This window comes from Balaenoptera acutorostrata, chromosome 6, assembly GCF_949987535.1.
Source record: "Balaenoptera acutorostrata chromosome 6, mBalAcu1.1, whole genome shotgun sequence".
Lineage (NCBI taxonomy): Eukaryota > Metazoa > Chordata > Mammalia > Artiodactyla > Balaenopteridae > Balaenoptera > Balaenoptera acutorostrata.
Window position 1 is genome coordinate 80,175,063 of NC_080069.1, and position 18,200 is coordinate 80,193,262.

An 18,200-nucleotide genomic window follows, 5' to 3' on the forward strand; every position below is an offset into this window, starting at 1 on the left:
CCTGTAAGCCTCCCGTCAAGAGCCATGTGAATGAGTTTCAAAGTGGATCTTCCACGCCCAGATTCAAATAAACATATTCCCATTGAACATCCTGACTGCAATCTCTTTAAGGACCCTGAGACAGAGTCACCAGTTAAGCTGATCTTGGAGTCCTGACTCTCTGAAACTGCGCAATATGATAAACATGTCTGGCTTTAATCAAAGCTTTGGGGCAACTTTTTACACAGCAATACATAAATGATTTACAATCCACTGCAATTCTTATTGTTACTGAAAGTCAATTTGTCCCATCTTCCCAGTGGAGGCCTCTTCGAATTGTCTCCTGAGTTATTTGAGATAATCCTAGTAGTCTTTAATAGTTCTCTTTCTCTCTAATATGTGAAGATTTTCCAGGGTTTTCTTATACATTGCTTGCTCTAACTTCCTGGTGGTCCAGTGGTTAAGATCCCACGCTTCCAGTGCAGGGGGCATGGGTTTGACCCATGGTTGGGGAACTAAGATGCAACATGCCCCGGGGCACAGCCAAAAAAAGAAAAAGAAAAAGTATGGGTTAAAAAAAAAAATTAGCCATTTCTCCAAGAAGTCCTGGTTTATTTTATTCAGAATGGTCTTGAGAAAGACCACAGACTGGGTGCCACGGGTGCTTGGTTGGTCATTATTTCTAGATCTTTTCAGTAATGAGATAAAATATTTATCTTGTGAGTTCATACTTAAATTTCCAATTCATATTCAGGATTAAAGATTTTTATTTAACTTCTTTTATATTAAATCTGATTCTTTTCAACTACATGAAGAATCTTAGTCCTCAAAGACAGAGCCAACAAAATTAAATATCCATTAATTAGTCATTTGCTTTATTCCACATAAGCACACAACAGTCTCAGAAAACAACTCCAATACTATAACCAATCATTATGATTTCTGAAAACCATTTGAAAAACTTCTGCATATGCTACCATACTTTTCTCCTTTTTAAATACTTGTACCATGTCTACATTCTATGATCAGGTAATCATTTTTAATGATTAAACCTTTTTAATATTCACATAATGTTAGTTCTAGAACTAACCATACAGTATATTTGATGCCTACCACCAGTACAATGATATGATAGGGTCTTTCATATCATTTTGGTTGGTAAGTTGTTCTTTAGTAGATTACTCAGGGAAAGCTCAGGAAAATAATATTCTCTAAATCCTTGCATGTTGCTAACAGTTTATGCGCTTCATACTTGATGGTCAATTTTGTTGGATATAAAAGCCTCAGTTCACATTTTCTTTCACTGAATATCTAAAATGTGTTACTTAAGTTCCTTCAGAATAGATTATTGTGGTCAAAATGTCTGATGATAATATGATTTTCTTTCTCTTATACATCACATGCTATTTTTTTTCCTAGATGACAAAATTTTTTCTTTATTTTTTTAATTTTTAAAAAATATTTATTTATTTATTTATCTTTGGCTGCATTGGGTCTTCGTTTCCGCACATGGGCTTTCTGTAGTCACGGCGATCGGGGGCTACTCTTCCTTGTGGTGCATGGGCTTCTCATTGTGGTGGCTTCTCTTGTTGCAGAGCATGGGCTCTAGGCACACGGGCTTCAGTAGTTGTGGCATGCGGGCTCAGTAGTTGTGGCTTGCGGGCTCTAGAGTACAGGCTCAGTAGTTGTGGCGCATGGGCTTAGTTGCTCCATGGCATGTGGGATCTTCCTGGACCAGGGCTTGAACCCGTGTCCCCTGCATTGGCAGGCGGATTCTTAACCACTGTGCCACCAGGGAAGCCCCTGTTCTTTGAACTTCAGCAATTTTACCAGAATATGACTTGGTCATAGTTATTCTAAGTCAGTGTTCTCAGATATTCAATGTACTCTTTCAATACTTATTTCAAATATATTTATTTCAGGAAATCTTAGAAAAATTATACCTTTTACTATTTGCTCTGTTCTCTTAAGTTTTCTTCTTCAGGGACTCCTATGGCCCACATGTTGAAACATCTTTGCCTATCTTCAATACTTATGGGATTTTCTCAAATACTTTTCCCCCTTTTTCTTCTCCTTTTTCTATTTTTTAAAAATTCCCATTATTATTCCATTTTTATTAAGGCATTATTTGCTGTGTTTATTTACTCTTCTGCCTCTTCTAGTTTAGTCATTAAAATTTTTTTTTTTTCTAATTCTTTCTTGAGTTCTGTCACCTGATTTCTGAATTTTTCTATTTCTGTTTCATATTGCTCATTCATGTCTTTTATCATTTCCCCATTGTCTATTAATTTGTTTTGAGATAGTTATAGTTTTTAAATCATTACATTATTTTTAATCATGTTTACATGATTACATTATTCTAATCATGTTTTTCTGATTAAATGCTTTCATTTTCTATAAGGATATTATTCTGATCCTTATTCTCTTTTTTTGCATATAGTAATTTTGTGTGAGACTTGAATACTTGAATACTTTTCTGTTACTCATTTTATGTAAAATTAAGTCTCCTGAGATTTTAGAAGGAGAGGAAGTTCAGGATAGTTGGGGTTTTTCGGGGTTTTTTTGGTTTTGTTTTTGTCTTCACAGAGCTCCCTCTTTTATAGGTTTCCATGTAGTGTGCAGAAATGTGGTGTCTCACTTTCTGAGGTTTCCTGGCTCTACTCCAACTCCCACTTGTATCTGGACCTTCTCTTTCCTCTTCCTCTGTTTTCCCCTCTTGCTCAATTTTGTTTTCACTCCCAGCAGGTTTTCCCCTGTTTGAGCTCTTCTGGGAAGAAACCCTAGAGGGTCCATTTCAAGAGTTGATAGGGGTGGACTCAGTAGTCCTTTATGCTTTATCACAAGGCCACCTGCCCTCATTCACTGGTAGTAGTGTCCGAGTAGTGACACTGAGTAGCGTCAGCTGATGCTCTGAAAGTGCCCACCGCACTTTTCAGTGATTACCTGTTGGTTCCTTTGAGTTTATCCTGTTCTCAGTCCATCTGCCACCCCATTGCTTCTGTCTGCTATCTCCCACATAGATGATAAAAACATACACAGTCTGGTTGTTGATGATTTCTCTCTACCTGGTTGTACTTGGGGGTTCCTAGAGTTGTCACTTAGTTTGGTATTTATTCTTCTTGGTGTTCTCTGAGCTTCTGGATCTGTGGTTTGGTGTTTATCATTAATTTTGGGAAATTCCTAGTCATTATTTCTTCAAATATTTCTGTGCTCCTCCCTTTCTTCTCCTTCTGGTATTCCCACTGCATGTATGTTACACATTTTCTAATTGTCCCACAGAATTGAATATCTGCTCTGTCTTTTTCATTCTCTTTTTCTCTTTGCATTTCAGTTTTAGAAGTTTCTATCAACATTTCTTCAAAGAAGAGTTGTTGGGTTTCAGTTTGTTCAGCTTTTTTCTTGTTGTGGCATTGGGAGAGAAAACTTCTAATCTCCTTACATGCTGGACTAGAAACTGAAGTCTATTTAGTTCTGTTGTAAATTTTGTTCATGGGTTTTTTGTTTTGCCATATATTTTATATGTGAGGGTTTAGGAGGGGCAAAAAAATATACAGACACTGCTATCCTCTCAAAATCAGAAATAATGTTTAATAATAATAAAGTAAGAGGCATTTGGCACAAAGTAATTCAATGTTACAACTTGAGCTAAGTTTCTTGGTTTGAAAATGATTTAATAAACATTTAATTATAAATTAACAAGCAGGGACTTCCCTGGTGGTCCAGTGGTAAAGAATCCGGCTTCCAATGCAGGCAATGCAGGTTCAATCCCTGGTCAGAGAACTAAGATCCCACATACCATGGGGCAACTAAGCCCACATGCCAAACTACTGAGCTTGTGCGCCTCAACTAGAGAGCCCGCGTGCCACAAACTACAGAGCCCACGCTCTCTGGAGCCCGTACCACAACTAGAGAGAAGCCTGCGCCCCGCAACGAAGAGCCCTCGTGCCACAACTAAGACCTGACGCAGACGAAAATAAATAAATAAAAATAAATTTTAAAAATAACTACTATATTTTAAAAATTCTGAAAAAGTTTAAAAAAATAAATTAACAAGCAGAAGACAAGAATTCCCTTAGTAAAAAACAGAAAATATATTTACAATCAGGCAGTTTATAGAAGAAAGTGAAATAAACATGAAGATTTTGAAACTCATTAGTAAATAATCGAACACCTATTAGAACAACAATGAAATATCAATTTTAACCCTGTTAGTCTAGCAAAAATTAGAAAACTGGGTAATACTAAGTGCTGATAGGGTTGTAGTTTATAGAAACCCTGACACAGAGCCTGGAAATGTTTTGTTTTGTTTTTTTATTTTATTTATTTATTTTTGGCTGTGTTGGGTCTTTGTTGCTGCACACGGGCTTTCTCTAGCTGCGGCGAGCAGGGGCTACTCTTTGTTGCAGTGTGTGGGCTTCCCATTGCAGTGGCTTCTCTTGTTGCAGACCACGGGCTCTAGGCACGTGGGCTTCAGTACTTGTGGCATGCGGGCTCAGTAGTTGTGGCTCATGGGCTTAGTTGCTCCCTGGCATGTGGGATCTTAGTTCCCTGACCAGGGCTCAAACCCGTGTCCCTTGCATTGGCAGGTGGATTCTTAACCACTGCGCCACCTGTTAAGTCCCCTGGAAAGGTTCTTACAGGCAGACTTTTTTTTTAAGTGAAAGAGACTTTATGGGGGGGCGGGTGGGGGAGAGGGAATGTGTGCATAAACTAATGCCACCATTCTGCAGTGAAATCTGGTACTTCTTAGTCAAATTAAATAGATGTATATCCTGTGATCCAGCAATGCCATTCCAGGAGATACATCCCAAATAAACTCTCAGACTAGATGTATGAAGAAACAATATGAGATTGTGCTATTGGTTTCCATCACTGGAGATGTAACTAGGTGAAATGTGATGAATTCACATCATGACGTCTTATGTCGCAATTAGAAACAACAGATCTATAGCAATATGCAGAGATCTTTAAAACCTTAACGCTTAGTGAAAAAGGTAAGAACCCAAATTGAGATCCATAACGCATTACAGCATATATAAATGTTTTAAACACATGCTAAAAAACAAAAAAAAATACACATTTTACAAAAACTGATACAAAAAGAGAACACACATTAACCGAATTAGAATGGCTGCTGTGACAGTAATGACAATAGGAAAGGAGATAAAGAGGAACACAATAAATAGATTTTTTTTAAAAAAAAGAGCAAGATCTTATCAATGATGATAAATTTCCTTAAACTAAGAAGTATATCAACTCATTTCTCCACATCTGAATTTCCATAATGTTTTAAAGTAAACTTAAATATTGTCTCTCAAAACCTGTACCTCTTGAGTATACCTCAAATCACAAAGTACTATTTATTTTCCTTGTCCTATTAGCATCTCCTCTAATTATTTTCCATTCTTTGACTTCCTTTTTTAGCAGCATTTCTAACCTCATAACTTTTTATTCATCTGACTCATTCATTTATTTACTCAATAAGTATTTAAGTGTCTACTCAAATATTAAGTGTACATGAAGTATTGTTGGGCACTAAGAGGATATTCAGGAAATGTCTTATGATCCTTTTTTCCGGAACGTTTATTCTAATGGTGGATGTAAAGCATTAACCCATGAAACAGCTCAAAACAGTCCAAGGCAGTACTGATTTAGTGTCTAAAAATGAGAGGTGAATGCTAACATGTGATGGGATCCAGAGAAGAGATCAGTGAGGATTGGAGTAGATGGGAAAAATCTGTCGAAAGTGTCAAGGTGCAGGACTTCCCCGGCACTCCAGTGGTTAAGACTCCAAGCTTCCACTGCAGGGGGCATGGATTCGATCCCTGGTCAGGGAAGATCCCACATGCTGTGGAGCAACTAAGCCCGTGTGCCACAACTACTGAGCCCGCAAGCCACAACTACTGAGCCCACGTGCCACAACTACTGAAGCCTGGGTGCCTAGAGCCTGTGCTCCGCAACAAGAGAAGCCACTGCAATGAGAAGCCCGCGCACCACAACAAAGAGTAGCCCCGGCTCGCCGCAACTAGAGAAAGCCTGCGCACAGCACCGAAGACCCAACACAGCCGAAAATAAATAAATGAATAAATAAATAAATTTATAAAAAAGAAAAAAAAAAGATTAAGCCAGCAGAGAACAAATTACAGAGGACTTGAAGGTCTAACCTAGTAATCTTGATTTTATACTGTAGGTAGCAGGAAGCTTCTGGAGGTTTTTTGATTTGGAAACTGAATAGATTTTTCTGTGTTATATTATCACATGAAATCTTTCACCAAATACTGCTCGGGATCATAGTTCTCTTTCTGTCCAGTCCCACAATGATAGACCTTGTCCAAGATCGGTCCAGTGAACTACTACAACCCCTTCATTGCTCCCCTCCCTCCCCGACTTGCTGCCTTTTTTCCTTCACTTCTTCCACTTCTTCAGCTTCATAACTTGACCTCATTCCATCAGAGTTTGGGTTAGGTGTGTTTCCCTGGCATCCTATGCTTGCCTCTACCATGTTAATTGATCATTAGTTTATTCATCAAATATTTAGTGACCCCCTACTGCCTTCTAGGCTGAACCCACAGTGATGAGCAAAAACAGAACCAAACCCTGCCCTCATGTAGCCTAGAAGCAGAGAGAGAAGCTATCATATTTTGGAATCCTATTTTTCACTGTAGAATGTACTGCACTGCATTTCAACTGCGCTCAGAGTGTCCCACACTTTGTAGATGCTCAGTAAATGTTTACTGAATGAATGAATGCGAAGATGCTTGGAGAATCCTACTCATACAGCCTCAAGCATTATCATCAGTCTTGGATTGATAATGGCAATCTCATCCCTTCTCAGAACTGCTTATCACATAAACACGTAAACTCTAGGTCAAAGGTCGGCAAACTTTTTCTGTAAAGTGCTAGCTAGTAAATATTTTATGCTTTATAAGCCATATAGCGTCCGTCACAACTACTCAGCTCTGCCATGGTTGTGCAAAAGCAGCCATAGGCAATATGTAAACAAATGAATGTGGCTGGTTCCAATAAAGTATTATTTATAAAAACAGGTGGTGGTCTAGATTTGGCACACAGGCCCTTGTTTGCCACCCTGTGCTGTAGGTCAGGGGTCCCCAACCCCGGGGCTGTGCACTGGTATGGGACCACGGCCTGTTAGGAGCGGGGCCGCACAGCAGGAGGTGAGTGGCAGGTGAGCGAGCAAGCAAGTGAAGCTTCATCTGCCACTCCCCATCGCTCCCCATCACTCGCATTGCTGCCTGAACCATCCCCCCCCCACCCCCATCTGTGGAAAAATTGTCTTCCATGAATCCGGTCCCTGGTGTCAAAAAGGCTGGGGACTGCTGCTGTAGATGATGCCACTTCTGTCAATTTTTCAGGACCGCCTTCATGCCTAGTCCATACTCTGTTCTTTAGTCAGGTAAATTGACTTGCTACACCCAACAGCTGAGTTCCCCCTTAAACTCATGTCTGACACCTGTAATTGTGGTAATGCGAAAGAGTATATAATTTGGAGCTCAAAAGAACCGCTTTATTTATTGATTGACCTTTTGCCAAGTTACTTTAGCATTATTGAACCTTTATTTCCTCACGGTAAATGGAGTTTGGGGTTTTTTTTTTTTAATCCTGACTATGAAGATCAAGTGTGAAATGTATATTGAGAACTGAACACGATGCTTACACAGAGTAGACAGTTCACAAATATGCCCCCCCCAACATCTTTGCCCAGTTATGTTCTTTTCCTCTTTTAAATCAAGTCATCAGATATTTATGGAGGATCTACTATATCCAAGGTACAGTTTCAGGTACCTTTAAAACTATTCTAAATCCTCCCTGATATCTCTCTTGACCACTGGGTCTCCAAATTGCATATAACACAATACACCTGGGAGCCTAAAAGTACTGATGCTCGAGTCCCAACACTAGGTATTCTGATACAAGTGTTATAAAGAGTGGCCTGAGCATCAGAATTACCCACAGAGAATTTCAGTATAGAGCAAATTTGAGAGTCACTGCTCCAGATAGGACTCTGGGTTCAATCAATTCAGAAGCTCTCTTCTTCCATCTTTCCAACTGCCTTCTCTTTAACAGTTAGTACCTGTACGCACATCCTTATAGAGTTAGAGTTGATTGAGTTCTCCCAGCGATTACTTACTCATATGTGGATATATTTATGTTAAGGAGAGAGGAAAAAAGAGAATGAAGTAATTCTCTTACCATGCATTTGACATTTATTGTTTAATCAACAGGCATCCATTCCCCTTTCTTGTAGCAACAACCTTGATTTTTATTTGGGGATCCTCCTCTCCCCACTCTCAGTTCGCTTGGCCTACTTGAGGCTTTATTCCTGGCCCCTAGAAGCTCATGAAACCAATACACTAACATCCTGGTTTCAGTTACTGTTGGTCCACTCTGAGCAACTGTCATGGTTTAGTTTTCTAGGATTGCTGAAAGACACTCACTTTTTTTCTGCTGCATTGGAATCTGAAAGAATATGGTTCTTGGAGATTCTGGCAGCTATTTTATAACCTCAAAGAGAAAGCCTGTCTGAGAACAGAATAAGAGAAAGAGAGACAAACAGACAAAGAGAGAGGTATCACTTTGTGCCACAGTGTCTAGCTATTTCTCAAGCCAGGTGCACCATTAAACTGCTATATGAGCCAATAAATCCCCTTTGCTTCCGCTTCTGCTTCTGCCAATTTTAGTCAGGTATTCTATCACTGGCAACCAAAAGAATCCCAAACTGATACAGTCTCCTCTCATCTCCCTCAGAACCCCATTTACCAGCCATACACACAGAGATTACATGCCAGAGTCAATCACCAATCATTCGTTCAATAAATGTACTGAGTGCCTATTGTATACGATGCTCAGCCTAGGAGGAGGGATTATAGTAGTATGCCATCATTAAGAACTGCACAAAAGTTTGTGGAAACTTAGTCCTACTAACTCACTATTTTTTTTTGAAACTTGCTTTTTTAAAAAAATAACTTAGAAATATTATTTGGACTGCCTTCATGTTAATAAATATAGATTCACCTCATTCTTTTTTACAGGTTATGTAGTATGCCATTGTCTTTAACCGCTGTTCTGTTCATTAACATTTAGTTCTTTCCAGGTTTTCACAATGATGAGCAATGTTATTGTAAAAAACAGGTGGCATTTTCTATAATTTTTCAAACACTCAGAAGAAAAGTATTAATTACAGTTCTCCAAAATGGAAAGGTTTGGTTCATAGTGGGAAAGAGGTGAATTAAATTCCTTCCAGATAAAGACCCTTTTCTATTTCCTTTTTAATTCATCATTGACATATTGAGTACTGAATAAAGTTTTACACAAGTGACTAGAAGATATCTTCTAAAATCCATTAATGTAAGTGCAGACTTAAAAATAAATAATCAGTAGCTAATTCCACAAAGTCTTCTATGTGCCCAGGACTATTTTAGGCCTCAAAAAAGAGAAATTCTGTATTTTTCTTGAAATAAAAGGTCACCACAATTGAACTGGGCAAGAACAGAGTCAGTACTCTTCTAATGAAAGCACTTCTATTATACCCAAATATAATTTTCCTTTTCCAGAAAGACAATAATTGAAATATCATTATAGGTTTAATTCATAAAACTGTTATGACTACTTCAAATAGATTTCAAGAAACAAGAAAAAAATCATCTTGCTAAATAAAAACACACAGCTAATATATTTCTATTAGAATTATTTGACATTTGAAGTCTGCCTCCAGATGTTCCATCCAGTTCCTACCTTGGCTATTTCCAAAATTCAAAATTATTTATGTCTTTTTGTTCACAAAAAATTGTTTCCAGTCTATTTACTGAACAGCCCAACATTCCATTAATGCAGAAAGACATTTCAATAACAGTTCAATTAACTAAATAAACTGTATAATTAATAGAAATGATTTTTTTTAGGAGGAAAATGAAACAATTTTGTTTGGCATGTATGCCTAATTGTGTTTTAAATTCTTGGTTTTGGCCTGTGATCGCTTAAAAACAACCTCCAAACACATCTAAATGGTTAACTATAAATGCAAGATTATGCCTTTTGCATTTCATGGTGTATAAAATCTAGCATAAGAGAAAATAAACCCAAGGGCAACAAAGAGGTCCAGTCACTTACCCTCTTCATAACCACAGGCAGGGTAAACTTCACTCAGCCTTCAGCCATTGAATTTTATCCTGAGGTTCCCATCTACCACACAATCAGATAAACCCCAATTTGTGGGAGCAACTAATGGAAATTGTGATGTAAAAAGAATTGCCAAACAAATTTCCATGTGCTTAACCTGAAAGGGAGAAACTGCAAAGTGAACTGAGTAAAAAGTTTTTTAGCTGCTTTTAAACCCAAGGGGCTGATTTCACTTTTAGTGAACTTCTGACTAGGATTGCCTGGTCGGGAAATGATTAACACTCCTGTTGTCGTCATCTGCTTGAGCTCTCCAGCTGCAGGAAATTGGCTGAGGGAACCTTATCAATCCTGGGCATGTGTGCTGTGAATACACCGTCCTCCTGAGCTGGCATTTAGTTATTTTAAATAAAAATGTACTTAGAACCTCTACCAACTTCGTTAGTGGTCATTTTATTAAAACTATTATTATAAAACATTTTATTTTCATTTTTCATTTCCTTACCACCCCCTTAAAGGAAAGATCATCACTTAGATCCTTTTTCTTTAAATTCCAAAGTTTTATAAGTAACATTAGCAATACCTCTGTGTTCTCTCAGCCTTGTTTCTCTTCCCAGCCATGCTTGTGTCTAAAGCTTCAGTGTCCTTTTGAACTGCCAGTTTTCAACTCATCTGGAAACAGGGGCATGAAAAAAATGAGTTAACAGGTGTACATAATTTGGAGGCATTAGATAGCCTGTGCTCGGCTGCGATAGTGAGACCCCCGCGCACTGCGATGGAGTGGCCCCCGCTTGCCACAACTAGAGAAAGCCCTCGCACAGAAACGAAGATCCAACACAGCGGGGGTCTGGGCAAGATGGTGGAAGATTAAGATGCGGAGATCACCTTCCTCCCCACAGATACATCAGAAATACATCTACACGTGGAACTGCTCCTATAGAACACCCACTGAATGCTAGCAGAAGACGTCAGACCTCCCAAAAGGCAAGAAACTCCCCAAGTACCTGGGTAGGGCAAAAGAAAAAAGAAATAACAGAGACAAAAGAATAGGGACAGGACCTGCACCAGGGGGAGGGAGCTGTGAAGTAGGAAAGGTTTCCACATACTAGGAAGCCCCTTCACGGGCGGAGACTGCGGGTGGCAGAGGGGGTAAGCTTCGGAGCCATGGAGGAGAGCACAGCAACAGGGGTGCGGAGGGCAAAGCGGAGAGATTCCCGCACAGAGGATCAGTGCCGAGCAGCACTCACCAGCCCGAGAGGCTTGTCTGCTCACCCGCCGGGGTGGGCGGGGGCTGGGAGCTGAGGCTCCGGCTTCGGTTGGATTGCAGGGAGAGGGCTGGGATTGGCGGCGTGAACACAGCCTGAAGGGGTTAGCGCACCACAGCTAGCCGGGAGGGAGACCGGGAAAAGGTCTGGAGCTGCCGAACAGGCAAGAGACTTTTTCTTGCCTCTTTGTTTCCTGGTGCGCGAGGAGAGGGGATTCAGAGCGCCGCCTAAACGAGCTCCAGAGACGGGCGCGAGCCACGGCTCTCAGCACGGACCCCAGAGACGGGCAGGAGACGCTAAGGCTGCTGCTGCCGCCACCAAGAAGCCTGTGTGCGAGCACAGGTCACTCTCCACACCACCCCTCCCGGGAGCCTGTGCAGCCCGCCACTGCTAGGCTCCTGTGATCCAGGGACAACTTCTCCGGGAGAACGCAAGGCGCGCCTCAGGCTGCTACAACGTCACACCGGCCTCTGCCGCCGCAGGCTCGCCCTGCATCCATACCCCTCCCTCCCCCGCGCCTGAGTGAGCCAGAGCCCCCGAAGCAGCTGCTCCTTTAACCCCGTCCTGTGTGAGTGAAGAACAGATGCCCTCAGGCAAGTAACACGCAGAGGCGGGTCCAAATCCAAAGCTGAACCCTGGGAGCTGTACGAACAAAGAGGAGAAAGGGAAATCTCTCCCAGCAGCCTCAGAAGCAGCGAATTAAAGCTCCACAAACAACTTGATGTACCTGCATCTGCTGAATACCTGAATAGACAACGAATCATCCCAAATTGAGGAGGTGGACTTTGGCAGCAGGCTATACTATTTTTTCCCCTTTTCCTCTTTTTGTGAGTGTATATGTGTATGCTTCTGTGTGAGATTCTGTCTGTATAGCTTTGCTTTCACCATTTGTCCTAGGGTTCGGTCCGTCCATTTTGTTTGTTTGTTTGTACTTAAAAATTTTTTTTTCTTAATAAATTTTTTAATAATTTTTTTCTTATTTTAAAAAATTAAACAATTTTTTTCTTAATTTTTTCTTAATAATTTTTTTTATTTTTTATTTTAAAAAATTAAAAAATTTTTTTCTTAAGTTATTTTTTTCTTAATATTTTTCTTCTTATTTTTTATTTTAAAAAATTAAGAAATTTATTTTTAAAAATTAAAATATTTTTCTTTCTTTTTTTTTTTCTTTTCAGGAAATCATCTTGTGATCTTATTATACAAATAAATTGAGTGTTGTACTCAAGGTTAGTTATTACTTTGCAGTTGTAAAATAGTGGCTTTCCAATTCTATCATGTCCTTGACATTTTTCTCTGTAAGAGAGCCACCCCCTGACCCCACACCTTTTCTTTTTTTTTTTTTTCCACACACACACTGTATTTTATTTTTACAAGAGATAAATAGACTGACACCAAGCATTGTACATGGATGACCACAACAAAAGCAACAATGATTGCAATTACCAAACGTGAAACACACTCATACTATGTCATAATATTGACATTCAGTCCAGTAATCCTCCACTGTAACAGCTCCTTTACTTTGCAGTGAAAATTGATTTGTATATTCTTTGCCTCTGCGTCCTTGTGGGATTTTTTTTTTTTAATTCAGACAGAAAGTCACAAAAATTATACTCATCCTCCTCAGTTCACTCAGTCCCATGTAATTAATTTTTTTTTTCATCTTGATCTTTTGTTAGCACTTTTATGAGTTCATCAGTTTTTCATTAGAGTTCTGAAAATGCTTATTTTATTTCTTAATAAATTTTTCTTAATAATTTTTTTCTTAATTTTTATTATAATAGATTTATTTTATTTTATCTTTATTTTATTTTATTTTATACTCTTTCTTTCTTTCTATTTTTTCTCCCTTTTATTCTGAGCCATGTGGATGGAAGGCTCTTGGTGCTCCACCCAGGCATCAGGGCTGTGCCTCTGAGGTGGGAGAGCCAACTTCAGGACACTGGTCCACAGGAGACCTCCCAGCTCCACGTAATACCAAATGGTGAAAGTCTCTCAGAGATCTCCATCTCAACACCAAGACCCAGCTTCACTCAACGACCAGCAAGCTACAGTGCTGGACACCCTATGCCAAACAACTAGCAAGACAGGAACACAGCCCCTTCCATTAGCAGAGAGGCTGCCTAAAATCATAATAAGGCCACAGACACCCCAAAACACACCACCAGACGTGGACATGCCCACCAGAAAGACAAGATCCAGCCTCATCCACCAGAACTCAGGCACTAGTCCCCTCCACCAGGAAGCCTACACAACCCGCTGAACCAACCTCAGCCACTGGGGACAGATACCAAAAATAAAGGGAACTACGAACCTGCAGCCTGTGAAAAGGAGACCCCAAACACTGTAAGATAAGCAAAATGAGAAGACAGAAAAACACACAGCAGATGAAGGAGCAAGGTAAAAACACACCAGACCTAACAAATGAAGAGGAAATAGGCAGTCTACCTGAAAAAGAATTCAGAATAATGATAGTAAAGATGATCCAAAATCTTGGAAATAGAATAGACAAAAATGCAAGAAGCATTTAACAAAGACATAGAAGAATTAAAGAGGAACCAAGCAACAATGAAAAACACAATAAATGAAATTAAAAATACTCTAGAAGGGATCAATAGCAGAATAACTGAGGCAGAAGAACGGGTAACTGACCTGGAAGATAAAATAGTGGAAATAACTACTGCAGAGAAGAATAAAGAAAAAAGAATGAAAAGAACTGAGGACAGTCTCAGAGACCTCTGGGACAACATTAAATGCACCAACATTCGAATTATAGGGGTCCCAGAAGAAGAAGAGAAAAAGAAAGGGACTGAGAAAATATTTGAAGAGATTATAGTTGAAAACTTCCCTAATATGGGAAAGGAAATAGTTAATCAAGTCCTGAAAGCACAGAGAGTCCCACACAGGATAAATCCAAGGGGAAACACGCCAAGACACATATTAATCAAACTATCAAAAATTAAATATAAAGAAAACATATTAAAAGCAGCAAGGGAAAAACAACAAATAACACACAAGGGAATCCCCATAAGGTTAACAGCTGATCTTTCAGCAGAAACTCTGCAAGCCAGAAGGGAGTGGCAGGACATATTTAAAGTGATGAAAGGGAAAAACCTACAACCAAGATTACTCTACCCAGCAAGGATCTCATTCAGATTTGATGGAGAAATTAAAACCTTTACAGACAAGCAAAAGCTGAGAGAGTTCATCACCACCAAACCAGCTTTACAACAAATGCTAAAGGAACTTCTCTAGGCAAGAAACACAAGAGAAGGAAAACACCTACAATAACAAACCCAAAACATTTAAGAAAATGGGAATAGGAACATACATATCAATAATTACCTTAAATGTAAATGGATTAAATGCTCCCACCAAAAGACACAGACTGGCTGAATGGATACAAAAGCAAGACCCATATAGATGCTGTCTACAAGAGACCCACTTCAGACCCAGGGACACATACAGACTGAAAGTGAGGGGATGGAAAAAGATATTCCATGCAAATGTAAGTCAAAAGAAAGCTGGAGTAGCAATTCTCATATCAGACAAAATGACTTTAAAATAAAGACTACTACAAGAGACAAAGAAGGAAAGTATATAATGATCAAGGGATCAATCCAAGAAGAAGGTATAACAATTGTAAATATTTATGCACCCAACATAGGAGCACCTCAATACATAAGCCAAATACTAACAGCCATAAAAGGGGAAATCGACAGTAACACAATCATAGTAGGGGACTTTAACACCCCACTTTCACCAATGGACAGACCATCCAAAATGAAAATAAATAAGGAAACACAAGCTTTAAATGATACATTAAACAAGATGGACTTAATTGATATTTATAGGACATTCCATCCAAAAACAACAGAATACACATTTTTCTCAAGTGCTCATAGAACATTCTCCAGGATAGATCATATCTTGAGTCACAAATCAAGCCTTGGTAAATTTAAGAAAATTGAAATCTATCAAGTATCTTTTCCGACCACAACGCTATGAGGCTAGATATCAATTACAGGAAAAGATCTGTAAAAAATACAAACACATGGAGGCTACACAATACATTACTTAATAACGAAGTGATCACTGAAGAAATCAAAGGGGAAATCAAAAAGTACCTAGAAACAAATGACAATGGAGACACGACGACCCAAAACCTATGGGATGCAGCAAAAGCAGTTCTAAGAGGGAAGTTTATAGCAATACAAGCCAACCTCAAGAAACAGGAAACATCTCGAATAAACAACCTAACCTTGCACCTAAAGCACTTAGAGAAAGAAGAACAAAAAAACCCCAAAGATAGCAGAAGGAAAGAAATCATAAAGATCAGATCAGAAATAAATGAAAAAGAAATGAAGGAAACAATAGCAAAGATCAATAAAACTAAAAGCTGGTTCTTTGAGAAGATAAACAAAATTGATAAACCATTAGCCAGACTCATCAAGAAAAAATGGGAGAAGACTCAAATCAATAGAATTAGAAATGAAAAAGGAGAAGGAACAACTGACACTGCAGAAATACAAACGATCATGAGAGATTACTACAAGCAACTCTATGCCAATAAAATGGACAACCTTGAAGAAATGGACAAATTCTTATATATGCACAACCTGCCGATACTGAACCAGGAAGAAATAGAAAATATGAACAGACCAATCACAAGCACTGAAATTGAAACTGTGATTAAAAATCTTCCAAGAAACAAAAGCCCAGGACCTGTCCTGTGCTCCTATGTGCCAGTCCCATGCATGCATCACTCAGACATCAGTGAAGAAATTGGGCAGAAGTTCATACTGTTGTTTAGTTCTCAAAGCCTTTGCTATATAGCTTTCAGTCTGTGCCATGCATGTGTACCTTAGGGATGAGCCCAGGATTAGTGCCAGTTTACATACAGAATTATGGGATCACTTACCCAGCTCTCTCATCTCCAGAATTCTCTCTCCTGCTCAAAGCAGCTCCCTTTCCTGGTCTTCTACCCAAAAAGCGAAGCTTCTCTCAGAATTTGAGCTGCCCATGCTGCCACTGCAGTTCTGCTGGGTGTTCACTCTTGGTTCAAAGCTGGGGAAAAGAGTAAGAAATAAAACCAGAAAACAACGCTGTATGAGTTGCTTTGCCAAATTTGACTTCTGTTTCCACTCCAGTAATGCTTTCATTTAGTTTTCAGAGACCACAGGTATGTTTTAGCTAGAGTTTTTAGTTGTAATTAGTGGGAAAGAGAGAGTGTACTGAGTTTACTCCACCTTGATCAACTCTTAAAGTCCTAATTTTTTTTATTTTTAAGCATTTTTCTATATCATTAAAAATTCTTAACACTATTTTATGATTTCATTATCTTCTATTACACATATTTAAATTACCCATCCATTCTCTTTAAAGCTATTTTTTGTTTATTTCTAATATTTTGCTATTACAAATAACACTACAAATAATAAGTGTGCATCTAATTTTCTGATTATTTCTTTAGGATAATTTTTAGACATAGAATTACCAGTTCAAATTATAATAAGGCTCTGAAAGCATATTATCAAATTGCTTTACAGAAAGGTGTTACTAAAACTAAAGCATTATCTGCAACTTTTGCCAATTTATATAGAAAAATATTATAGTATCTTGTTTTAAATTTAGGACCACAATTGATTAGAAATGTTTATTTTTTATACTCACGTATATTTTTTTCTTTTATAAACTATTTTTTGTAGTTTAATGCATGTCCATTACTCATTTATTAGAATCATAGTTTTATAATAAATTTGTATGAATTATATATATAAATAAAGAAGAAATTTACATGTCTACCTGCCCACTAGTGCAAAAATAAAAACAACAGAACAAATCAGAAATTAATGAGATTTTTACTTACAGGGGCAAGTGACAAAGTAGGAAAAATAGGGGAGTGAGAGTGGGGTAAAATATTTAGGGGGAATGACTTCTCTGATGATACATTTTTGTATAGTTCTGACTTGTAGAACTATGTGAATGTTTTACAAACTTATAAAATTAAAAGAACATAGATGGAAAGTCAAAACAAAATAGAAACTGAATCCAACTATATTACAAATAAATAACATAACCACTTTGAAGAGAGGGATGGGAAAGTAGAATCAAATGAAGTAACTTTGGGAAACAATATTTTAATTGCATATCCAAAGACTAAAGACAAAAAGAAAAGTGTATACAAATATTTTGCTCTAATTAGCCGCCTACTTATTACAGAAGTATGGGTTAGCAGTTTACAAACTATGTTATATGTATTTGAGGACTGAGTAAATAAATATACTGTGGATGAAAAGCCTCATTTTCTCACAGTTGGAGAAAGGAGTTACAAATAAGGAAAGATGGGAAGATAAAATGAACCCTGTCATGTTTATCAGTATGAATTCAAGTGTTTTTAAATATTTTTAAATGTTTTAAAAATCCACTTAAAAATATGTATAGGAATTCCCTGGCGGTCCAGTGGTTAGGACTCCATGGTTGCACTGCAGGGGGCATGGGTTCGATCCCTGGTGGGGAACTAAGATCCCACAAGCCGTGCAGCCAAAAATAAAAATAAATAAATAATTAAAATATGTATACACAGATACATATAGAAACACATTAGTTGTATACACAAAATATATTTTATTGTTCTGTCAGCTGAGAGGACCTAAAAGGAATGATACCCAATACCAATGAGCAGATCTTGCACTGAGCTCATTTCTAAATACCATTCTCTAGTAAAGGAATCAGGGCTTTTTGGAGAAATAATTTCAGGACTAGGGTAGAGAAATTACAAGAGAAACATCTGTGCCAAACATCTTGTGTGAGAAGCTAAGG

At 38.4% G+C, this 18,200-nt stretch overlaps 1 protein-coding gene across 1 annotated transcript in view; it reads right to left on the reverse strand.

Annotated features, from left to right (window-relative positions):
* TRPM6 (transient receptor potential cation channel subfamily M member 6) overlaps positions 1–18,200 on the reverse strand; it is a 199,027-nt gene that overhangs the window by 176,451 nt on the left and 4,376 nt on the right. The window contains exons 3-4 of the mRNA XM_057548608.1: positions 16,300–16,445; positions 10,697–10,785 (exon numbers count right to left, since the gene is read on the reverse strand). The gene's annotated coding sequence lies outside the window, so the exon portion shown is untranslated. The remainder of the gene's footprint in view (positions 1–10,696; positions 10,786–16,299; positions 16,446–18,200) is intronic.